This window comes from Eublepharis macularius, chromosome 6, assembly GCF_028583425.1.
Source record: "Eublepharis macularius isolate TG4126 chromosome 6, MPM_Emac_v1.0, whole genome shotgun sequence".
Classification (NCBI taxonomy): Eukaryota; Metazoa; Chordata; class Lepidosauria; order Squamata; family Eublepharidae; genus Eublepharis; species Eublepharis macularius.
Window position 1 is genome coordinate 97,035,174 of NC_072795.1, and position 11,582 is coordinate 97,046,755.

An 11,582-nucleotide genomic window follows, 5' to 3' on the forward strand; every position below is an offset into this window, starting at 1 on the left:
GGACGGGGGGCGGGGTGGGCCCACGAGCAGGATCTGCTCCCCCTTCGTTAATCTTTAGGTGCAATTATAACCTCGTGTTCCAGCAGTGCCTCGTGCGTCTCTCGCGCTTGCTTCGAAACTTGTTTATCGGGTTGATTGCCTGACACGTTAACCCGTTACTAGTCGCAATCCCTCTTATAGGCTGGTTTCTGCTCCTTCACCCGAAACTTTCCTTAAGAGAAGTGGTGATTGGAAACCGCATTGTGTACTTAATTTCCATCAGAAAATATCTCCTAATTTTTTAGCTTGCTCCATGTCCTATCGGTCTACTCATTATCCCATACATTTTTAAACCCTACCCTTTCTTCCAAACTCAGATTGGCACACATAATTCTTCCACTTCACACAACCCCATTAAATAGATTAGGCTGGCCTGGAAGATGGTTCTCTGCTTTGCCCACGGCAAAGCCAGTTTGGTGTAGTGGTTAAGAGCAGCGGGACTCTGGAGAACCGGGTTTGATTCCCCACTCCTCTGCTAAAAAGCCAGCTGGGTAACCTTGGGTTAGTCACAGCTTCTAGGAGCTCTATCAGCCCCACCCACCTCACAGGGTGACTGTTGTGGGGATAATAATGATATACTTTGTAAACTGCTCTGAGTGGGTGTTAAGTTGTCCTGAAAGGGGGGGGGTATATAAATCAAATGATGTTGCTGTTGTTATTCTGACCACCTAGATTCATGTCATAGTAACATCCAGGCTAGACTACTGTAATACATAGGTCTCCCCCCAAAGTCAGTTCAGAGAGTCCAGCTGTTACAGAGCTGCTGCGCCATTATTATCAGGAACTAGGCAGAGCATACATGACTCCTCTTCCTGCAGTCACTACCCATCAGTTACCAGCCTCAATTCAAGGTTTTGACTATCACAAACAAAGCTTTTCATGACCTTGGTCCTTCATGCCTGCAGGACTCTCTCCCTATGCTCTACCATGGCAACTTTGCTCATCTGACCATGGCCTCCTGCAGGTGCCACTCTGCAAATGGGCAAAATCAGCAGCTGCCTATACACGCACTTTCTCAATGGTAGCTCCCACCTTATGGAATGGCCTGCCTGAGGAGGTCACCAAATCACCCTGTGAGGTGGGTGGGGCTGAGAGAGCTGTGACTGATCCAAGATCACCCTGCTGGCTTCAGGCGGAGGCGTGGGGAATCAAACCCAGTTCTCCAGATTAGAGTCCTGCTGCTCTTAACCACTATACCAAACTGGCTCTTATAAGGAAAAGCACCTTCTGGAAGAGGCAGTTTTCAGTGGAGAAACAGGCCAGGAAGCTTAATCCTTCTTCCCATCACTAATTTTTCTCTGATGGGACCTGCCAGTTTGCTTCATGGAACCCTGGGGGGGCGGGGTTTAAAATATAGGCCCTCCCATGTAATGTTGTTGTCCATCTTACTATATTTTGTTCTGGGAAGAACTGCTGTATGGAACGTCTAAAACAAATTATGCGCTGCCTTGTTCCTTGTTTTATATGTGTGTATGTATATATATATATATATATATATATATAGTATATTGCATATTTATATATATGTAATTTTAATGATAATATGTAGTAATTTTATAATTTTTAATGATAGCTGAATGTGTTTTAAATTGTGTTGTTATCTGCCCTGAGCCTGCTGATGTGGGGAGGGCGGAGTATAAATTTAATAAAATAAATAAATAAACTCTAGTTGTTTAAAACATTCATTAACCACCTTTCTACCTTGTGGGAACTCAAAGCTGCTTACAATATAAATAAATTAATCATAACATAAGTAAACAGAAACAATTTAGGACTGCCAATAAAAATTAAAAAACAAGGGTAATTAAATAAATGCTTCATCAGCCTCCTGAAAACTGGCAGTGAGGGAGCCAGGTGCACCTCCCTGGGGATGCTGTTCCATAAAGGCCCCCTCTTGTATACTCACCAGGTGAGCTACTTTAGTTGACGGGACAGATAGAACAGCCTCTCCCTATGATCTTCATTCCCAACCAGTAATGTATGGGAGAAGAGAGTCCTTCAGATACCCTGGTCCCAAACCATGTAGGGCTTTAAAGACCAAAACCAACACCTTGAATTGGGCTCAGGAACAAATTGCCAGCTGGTGTAATTGCTGTCATATTGGGGTCACCTGCCCTTGACAGCTGGCCCCAACCAGCAGTCTAGCTGCAGCATTCTATACTAGCTGCAGCTTCTGAATGCTCTTCAAGGGTAGTCGCAAATAAAGTACATTGCAAGAGTCCAATCTAAATGTAATTAACACATGAATCGCTGTGGCTAGATCTGACTGAACCAGGAATGGGCGCAGATGACACATCAGCTAAAGTTGGTCAAAAGCAAAAGTACTCTGAAACAGCCACCTGGTTTTCTAAAGTGAGAGCAGCACTCTCAAGCAGCAAACCAAGCTTTTCAAGAGAAGTATAACCCCATCCAAGGGAATGGGAAATAAATACCTGGAACACTGTGGGAAGACAAGAGGCCATGGAAAGTGGAATTGCAACTCTCTGACAAAGTTATCAGAATGAGGAGGAGTTTCAGATGGGTAGCTGTATTGGTCTGTAGTAGAAGAGCAAGATTCGGGTCCAGTAGCACCTTAGAGATTAATTATATGAGTAGAATGAGGAGAGAGGCATCTTGGAGACATCCGAGCTGGAGAGTTTACCACTCTAAACTCTACACCAGTGGTACTCACTCCATGACTCACAGAGCGCCACATTCACAATTCCCATCAAGCAAAAGAGCCACATGACTACTGTAGCCCCTGTGTGCCTCTCCACTTGCAATAGTATAAGATACAACTACTAGTATTAAATATATAACATTTTTAATTACCAGGTTATTTCCAAGCATTTAGGGTTCTCCCCTCTGCTGTTGAACCTTAGCCAGCCCCTGTGTATCTGGAGTGAAGGGAAGGGCTTCTCACTTTGCCTTTATATTCTCTTCGGTGTAAAGCACAGCAGCTAAGGTGACAAAGTGAGACTGCCAAGGCTCCCAGAGGAGAGCAGGCTGGCTGTGGAGAAAGGGGAAGAAAACTACCACCATTCACTGTGTCCAGCTTGCTCTTTCCACTGCATACCATGGTGGCAGTGGTATGCAAAAAAAAGGAGCAACCCTCAATATGGAGAAGCAACGCAAGCAAAATGCAGAGGGAGCAACAATAGAAAATAGTTCTTTATATAAATGTGTGACTAATAAGTTATAAGGTGCCAAGCGCTACAACACCATTCATATACAAAACGTAACAAGATATAACAAGATCTATCAATTTCCAATATAAAACAAACGTAAATAATCCCCAAGGCAGCGGCTCTCTTATAAACAGAATATAGGTTAATTTATATTTCCGCTGATGGTGCTGGTGTGAAGCAAGAGGGCTGAAGAAGCTTATACACCACAACAAGGTAAGTATCTTCAGGATGAGATCAGTAACTCTTCAAAAAAAATAACTTTCTTTCTCATTCCTTTCCGCAAGTGCTGTTATTGGGGTATACTGACCCCGCGATTCGACAAGGAGCCAGCTAATAACTTGTTTCGTATCACTTCCTCAGGAGTCACCCAATAATAACACCTAAGCTAAATAAAGATTAAAAGACATAATAAACAATCAACGATGTTTCTTGACTTATATAACACTATTCCATATAATATAGCTATAAGAGTATGGAGCACATGCAAACACATGACATGAGCCCCTGTAAGATTCTCTGGTGGTACATTTTGAACTGCAAAATGGCAGTGGTGGCTGCACTCCATCTTCTCGGTGTCCAGCTTGCTTTCCTCCTGGTTGCTGCCCAAGTGCTGAGATGGCACTGCAGAAAAGGATGAGGGGTTGTTGTAGAGGATGAGCTTTTTACTTCCATCCCTGGCATGAAACCACCAGGGAGGCTGGTGGTTACCCATCTTCCAGTGGCAGTTTCAACCACTTTCCAGCCATATGCCCTATAAGGCAATGGCCCTGCTCACCTTCCTGGAACATGAGGCAGGTGCCACATTGGGGACAATTATTAGAAGTGCTACAAGTGGCGTGTCAAAGAGCCTCAAGCCACCGATTATCACTGTACTACACAATGCTGCCTCTCAGCCATATGCTATTAAAATCTTTCCAGTTGATGCAGAGTATAGCCCAATTCCAGACATTATAATCCTTATGTCTCTGATTACCCAAGATTTTCTGAAACAGCTTGCCTCAACAATAGGCAGAACTGTGTGTTGCAACATAACTGACATTTCTGGGGAAGCTCAAGTCTCAGGAGAAAGGCAGTGATTGCAGATTTGGACAATGACTGGACATCTTTTACAACAAGTTGTTCGCCAGGTCAATTAATTTTCTTTGTGTACAAGCTGGACGAAATTTTATCTTGGGGTATGACTAATACTACACATATGAATTAGCAGCTAATGACCTTGAGCCCAGTGCCCAGGACTCCTGAGATTATGTTCATTTTTAAAGATCATGGGGAATTTGTGTTATCTTTCTTAAATATTGACAGACTTTACTAGCCCTCTTGAAAATAAGGTTGTTTTGGAAATGAAGGATTAGTAGTGCAACCCTAAATGGGCATACACCCTTCTAAGTCAATGAAAGTCAGTGGGCTTAGAAAGGTTGTGACTCTGTTAGGATTTGATCAGTATTTTCTATAGCCAAGAAGGGCTAGACTTTGGATCCAAGCTCAAGACTTCATGGATTCTTTTCTAGTGACCAATTACCTAGCTTGATGCAATCAAGGATCATATTCATTGCAACCATCCAATAGGTATACATTGGAACATACAGTCACACAACCAGACTCCTGCCATCCAGTAGCAACAGGCTCAGTTCAGAGCACTTTGTTTTTCTCATAATGCCCCACCAAGTTTGGAAATCATCATAAAACCTTCCTTCTCGAAACGGTTGTAAAACTGAGAGCTGTGACTTCTCACAGTCCTCTTGTGGCTCTAAGTATTCTCCTTATATGTTTCATTTCTGTTATTGATGCCTTTTAACATTCCAAAAAGCCTTAATTTGTTCCCATGGCTGTAAGCTAGCTTCCTGTTCTCCTAATTAATTTGTGCATCATTTCAATTTCTTCTGCCTTTTTGTGATTTCCTCCACTGTCTCCCCAGTGGTTGAAACTAGCTTGTGTTGTGTGTTTAATTGCTTCTCTAGATCTTCTTCTGCTTTAGCATTCTTTCCAGGTAGAAAAGTTCTCGGCGGCATACCTGCTACAGCATTTCTTCCAACACAGGCGTGTTCTCATTTTAAACCAACCAATTGCTCATCCTTGATCTTGACTACACATCTTCTAAAGTAGCTCTCCATTGCCCTCTGCTGTCCATTAGCAACATTGACACCTAGATGGGAAACTGAAAAAAGAAGCCGCACAAGGCTGGATTTGTATGTTCACATACCATGTTAAATGCTGATGCAAAGGTGACTCCCACAAAATATAGAGGTATGCAAGTGGGTATGTAATTATGTCACCCTTGATAACATGCTAATAGTAATGCAATACTGGAAAGCAGCCCTGGTGACATTTAGGGCCACTGAATATACAAATTCATCTTTAGGCTGATACACAAAATAACCGCCTTGTTATGGCTTCTAAGGGCCGAATTACATATCTGGAATTCCAGTCATGTACTCCAACATCACTTTTAGTCCTCAGACACCTACTTAGCCTAAAAATTGTGTTGTTTGCTGAGAAGCAAGCAGACATGTCCCATTCCCCCAAGCTCATAACACAACATGAGGCTTGGATATTCCATTTGTACACTCATAAAAGAAGAGAGAGCTGAACTGTGTCACTTATATAAGTTGTCAAGGCTTCCAGGCCCCTCTGCCCCAGCCCAGCTGGGGGGAAAGGACACAGGCTGCCCAGAAGCCTTTTTCAGATATCACACAAACTACAAAATGGGCAAGAAGAGAAAGTCTCGCTCTTGCCTAGGTAGGCTGCCACCAGCTCCTTTAGCTATCCCAAGGCTGAGGAGTAAAGGAGCAAAGTTCCAGAGCCTATTAGGGAATTAACAAAACAAAAGTCTACCTTGCAAAGGTGGTTTGCAAGTAGAGGTCTCAAAACAAAAATGATAGGTGGTTCTTGAGCATACACAGGCTGAGTTCAACAAAGATTTTATAGCTTTGAGGCTTCAGAGTAACCCACACAAAGTAAAATATAATTATTTATTAATCAGAGTGCAAGGTTATCACAAAGCACAAGACAGAATGAGAGGACAAAAACAAAAGGCTAAAGCGGTTAGCACTACATACCATAGTAATTCCTTAATGAGGCAAATCAAGTTGGTTTCAAAGATGTAGCGATCAAAGTCTCTGGTCAAAATTCCAAAAAGTCAAGCAACACAGCAGTCACAAAGTTGGGAGCCTCAGCATCCCTCTTAACAAAACGAGCCAGAAGCAAAACAAAGGGGCAAGGGCAGTTGTCTGTCACTGACACCCACCACAAGCTCAGGCTCCATTTTTTTGAGTAGCCAATTTATGCTAGTTGAGACCAGAGTGGCGCAGGCCTGAACCGCCAATCAGGTCCCAACATGCTGACATCAGGTGTCTACGTGCTGAAGGGAAGCATGTCAAGTCTGCAGCTCTTGGCACACGGCCCAAATCCACAGGTGTAAATTTGATTGCCAATTAACTCAAAAAAAATTTCAGCTATGGAGGTTCGACTTGACACCAGCTAGAAAATCTTATCTCATCTCAAGGACAGAGGCTGAGAAGCGAAAGTAGCTTGCTGCTAGTGAGAGACGAAAGAGGACTCTGAAAGGGGGAGAGAATTTCTCTTTGCGATGAAGCCTCTACACTTTCAAGAAATGGCTTCTCATACAAACTGAGCCATGGCATTTTTTCTTAACATAAGTAAAGCAGCCTAGTGAGCCCAGCTGGGCGTGTGCATGCACTTGGTCAAAATAAGCTTTTGTGGAACCTGCTTTGCTAAAGTAAAGTAAAGCAAATAAGAGTCCTTTCTTTTTGGAACTCCTCTTAAGATAGGAAAGAAAAGAAATAGAGTCTAGTCTATCTATCTAAGCTAGGATGATAGTGGATGCAGGCATGGTGGCAAGATGGAGAAGAGGTAAGATAGCAAGGGTGAAGCAGGAAGAAAAGAAGTCCTTGAGAGTAGCAATCTACACATCAAAAGGGATAGCTCTGATGCATGTCCCTCTCTGAAACCCGAGACAAGAGACAGTATAAAGTCTTCCACTTCTGTTTCTTTCTTTTGCAGTTTGAGACACTGACCTGTCTTTCTGTAAATGTACATAAGAAAAACATCTACTAGAGTAAACATTGTTTCAATGTAAATTTTAGTAAATAATTATGTGAACGGTTATTTTGATTAATAACTGGATGACAGACCAGGATGATTCACCTACCAGTTGGATTCAATAAACTGTGAACAGGATGGTGAGAAGGTTCCTTGGCTCTAAAACCTGAGTCCTCGAGCCAGGGAAAGCCAAGCAGGGGTTCTGTCTGTCCTTTGAACTAGTCAGGCTGTCAGCAGTCCCCCCACCTAAGTCCTCACGCTGAAACTACGGAACCAAGTTAAGTCACAGGCTTAACCAGACTGTAACTGAAAGATAGCCAAAGTTGACTCCTAGCCAGAAGGTGTTAACAGTAACAACAGGGAGATTGGACAAGACATCTTAGACTGAAGCCCATAAACCACTGAGTCACCACGCAGGTGAAATATATACAGGATTTACTAAGCAAGAATTAAAGACTACAAGCTAGAATGTGTGCATAAAGATACTAAGAAAACTAAAAGTCCTAAGCTTTAAACATGCCTGACCCAAACATCAGTAGCAAGGCAAAATGTGAACATAGTTTCCAAAGGCACAGAGATGGAATCAAGAATGTAGACCCCCCCCCCCATGTCTCTCATTGAAGATCACAGCAGCCACCTCTTTATTCAGTGAGAGGCACTTGGGTAAAGCAGTAACCAGGACTACCATCAAAACAAAGAATATTAATTTGGAGCAACCTTTATTCCCCTTGGCCCAGCAATAAGTCCAGACCAATTAACTGATCACAATGAAGCAATGACATCAAAACATGGAACTCTGCAGCTGCCCCAAACCTCGTCCTCATGGCTCATCCTCCCTTGAGCATCCAGGCTGAACCCTGTTAAGGTCATTAAAGGGAAGGTTACTGCAGCCCTGAGGACGAAACTTCCCCTGAGAACCAAGAGAGCCTGCACCCAGGGTCCATTAACAGCTCTCTCTGTAAGAATGCAGGCATGTATGAACTGTTAGCCAGAAAGCACTGAAAAAGAAATTTGGGTTAGGACAGAGGCAATGGTTTCTTACTAAAAAATTAAATCCAAAGCATGTCAAATCCTTCACAAACAGAATCCTGGAACAGATACGTCACGGTATGTAAATGTACTTGATACTGATTATACTAAACTTGTACTGTGTAATCCGCCTTGAGTCTCTCAGAAGGAAGGAAGGAAGGAAGGAAGAAAGGAAGGAAGGAAGGAAGGAAGGAAGGAAGAATATCCAGCTCTCTGCTGGTGAATGCATCCCATGACAAGCTATCCTTTCAGAATGAGAGCCCCTCAGGAACAGAGAGGGATGAGGGGAGGGACTACAGAAAGAAGGGGGTGTTGACAGAAATCATCTCGCACACATCAGCACTGTCTCTTGAGATCCCACAAGAAAGGTGATTTCTGCTATTTTCTCCTTGAGCAGTAAGCCCCTGCACTACAGCTTACTCTGTTCTTGAGGGGCACCAGAACCTCAGGAGCAGGTTTTTTGGGGGAAAGGGGTGCAGGGAGCTTCAAGAAGAGAAAGAGATTCATTGTCATAGCCCATCTGACCTATACCATTGCAGAAAAACACCTCAGTAGTTCTGACTAGACATGGGCACGAACCAAAAAAATTTAACGAATCCACGGTTCATGGTTCGGTGCCAATGATGATCACAAAGTTGCGAACCGCAATGGACATTTCCCGTTGTTGAACCAGTTTGCAGTTCACTGTTCATGGTGCTCAGAATGGCCCCCGTTGCACTTAGAGAGCCCATATTCACAGGGAGTGTGTAGCAGGCTCTCCTCCAGCCAGCATCCAAGTTTGGTCAAGATTGGGATCTTGGAGTTATACCCTCTCCAATCCGAGGCCCCCAGGAAACTCCCACAAAAATCCAAGCTCAATTATACTCTCTCTGTCTCTCCCCAAAGGCTAGCAAGTAGCAAGCAACAGCTCTCATACTCCACTGCTCACTGAAAGTGAAAACCAGCCTAGGAGTGCAGTGTTTTTCATAAGCTGAGGTCCCATAGAGCAATGCAGGAGGTCTGTGTTTGGCCGTCAGAGCTGCCTATCAGGGTTTGCAGGGATGAGATTGGAGTGCACGTAGCTACAGAACACCCCCTCCCCCCTCCGGGTGTCTTCTCCCAACTTGTAACCACTTTGCAGCTCCATGGTTGAAAGGAAGACCTGCCGATCAAGGTAAACTGGGCTTCGATTCGGGTTTCCAGGGCGACAGAAGGAGCACAGAAAGAGTTCAGGCATTCCCTCGTCTCTGTTTCCAGGGGAACTGATTGATGGTGCCTGACTGTCTGGCTTCCCAAACCGCGGCCAAACACACCGAACCAGGCTTCTTCTGAACGCTGGTTCGTTTGCTGTGGACAATCATGAACTGCTGGATCGCAATCACGCGATCGCCAATTTCGTGGGTTTTTGAAGTTCATAATGCGGTTCTTGCCCATGTCTAGTTCTGACCACCACGCTAACTCCTGGTGGAGTATCATGTGCATCCCTGCTTTCTTCTTTCTGCCTATAGACTGCAATTTAGGGAGGGAGCATATTTCAGGCCGCATGTAATTCTGCTTGGAAATCACCTGGCCAAATCACTGGCCTATATCCAACCATTGCACTCAGGACAGTTCAACATATAAGTGGCTCTCCTACTGGAGGAAGAGCCACCTAAGTTGGACAAAGGCTCCGTGGGCTGGAGGAAGGCTTCAGACTTTGCTGGGCAGTGATAGGATACAGGCCACTGGCCATGTATCTAACCATCTACATACATAGGGGAGTATGACTTTACTACTTCCCCATTGCTGCTGAAGACTAATATGTTCCCTAGATTTTACTTCTATGGGTCAATGGACCCATGGCTACCGCACTGGGACATGTTTGCAGTTGAAAGGTAGAATTGGTGAAAATTGCTGTCCCCTCTTCCACGCATGGAAATGCCATTCCGTCAGAGGAAATTTGTGGTTGCATACAGGCCACTGATTCTACACATTCTTATCAACAATTACCTGGATCTGTATATGAGGCTGTGCATGAAAGATTACGGCTGCTTCACTAGCAAACTTTGATCCCCTAATATTTATTTCTGTTTGTGAATGACTATAAGATGTTAGTATTTGCAGGGTTCCAACTGGAATTTTCTTTCACTTTGACTGTAAATTACACAGGTAACTTGAGTCTAACCTAATGTCACTAACCTATCAGCTTGCAAAAACCACCAAGACACCATTGTTTGCCTTGGACAGTGCTACGGTAGCCATGGGTGACTCCTTGCCCAGTGTACTTTACTGCTGGTACATCACAGGGCTGCTTAAAACCCTGACTGATTGTTCTGAAACTTTGTTTGCATGGTCTAAAATGGAAAGGAAAATTGTAACAGGCATGAGAGGCAAAAAAGGTTGCCATGTCAAATTTAGAATTGCAGCCTTTGTTGGCATCTATGAACAAACGCACAAAATGTCGCCTCATTGGCATCCATGAAGAATGATGCTGAATTTCAGGAAGTTGAGCCAAAGGAAGCACTTGCATATTATGCAGCTCTGGGCTTTTTACATACTGCATACAAATGATCTCAGAGTGCATTTCTTGCTTCCTCTTTTATTTCTAGCACCATCTCCTTGCCTTGTCAAATGCGTAAATCACATCAGTATAATTACAGCCTGGAGTCTGTGCTACCTGGAACAGCCTCCTTCACTCATTAGCACGTCCCACTGAGTGAGCTACTCTTATCTGACCATTTTTGGGGGGGGGGGGTTTGCTGTGTTGCATGTTTTCCAGGTTAGGTCTCAGCTGTAGTTTGTCTCAAATAGGCTTGCAAATTAAGAAACAAATCACAGTTCTGCCACAGTGTAGTCAGATTAACTGCTAATACTACAGGAACAAAAAGCCCTGTGGACTAGTTTGTGGTTTAGTTATTATAGCTTTAATCCTTTTTGCTTTACTGAACTGACAGTTCATTGTCAACAACTTCCTTTACACAATTCTAGTGATATAAAGTCAAGTGTGTACTGAGGATGGATCTAATCACAAAGGTGTGCATGAAACAGTGTGGCTCATAGATCACACTTGACATGGACTACCCTGCCTTTATATGCACATCCAGTCATTGGATCCACTTCCCCATGCTGCAATCCCATGCTCCTGCTGAGCGTATATGAATGGAGCAGTCATGTGAATAGGGCAATGCAAGTGCTGTGGGTTTTCTTCCTCCAATTGGCAACCTTTCTCCCAGTGGATTGCATGAGAAGGCAACATGCAATTGGCCCCTCTCCTGTGGCTGCTTCATTTACACTTACTCTTCAGCAGTATGGGAGTGCAGCATAAAGAAG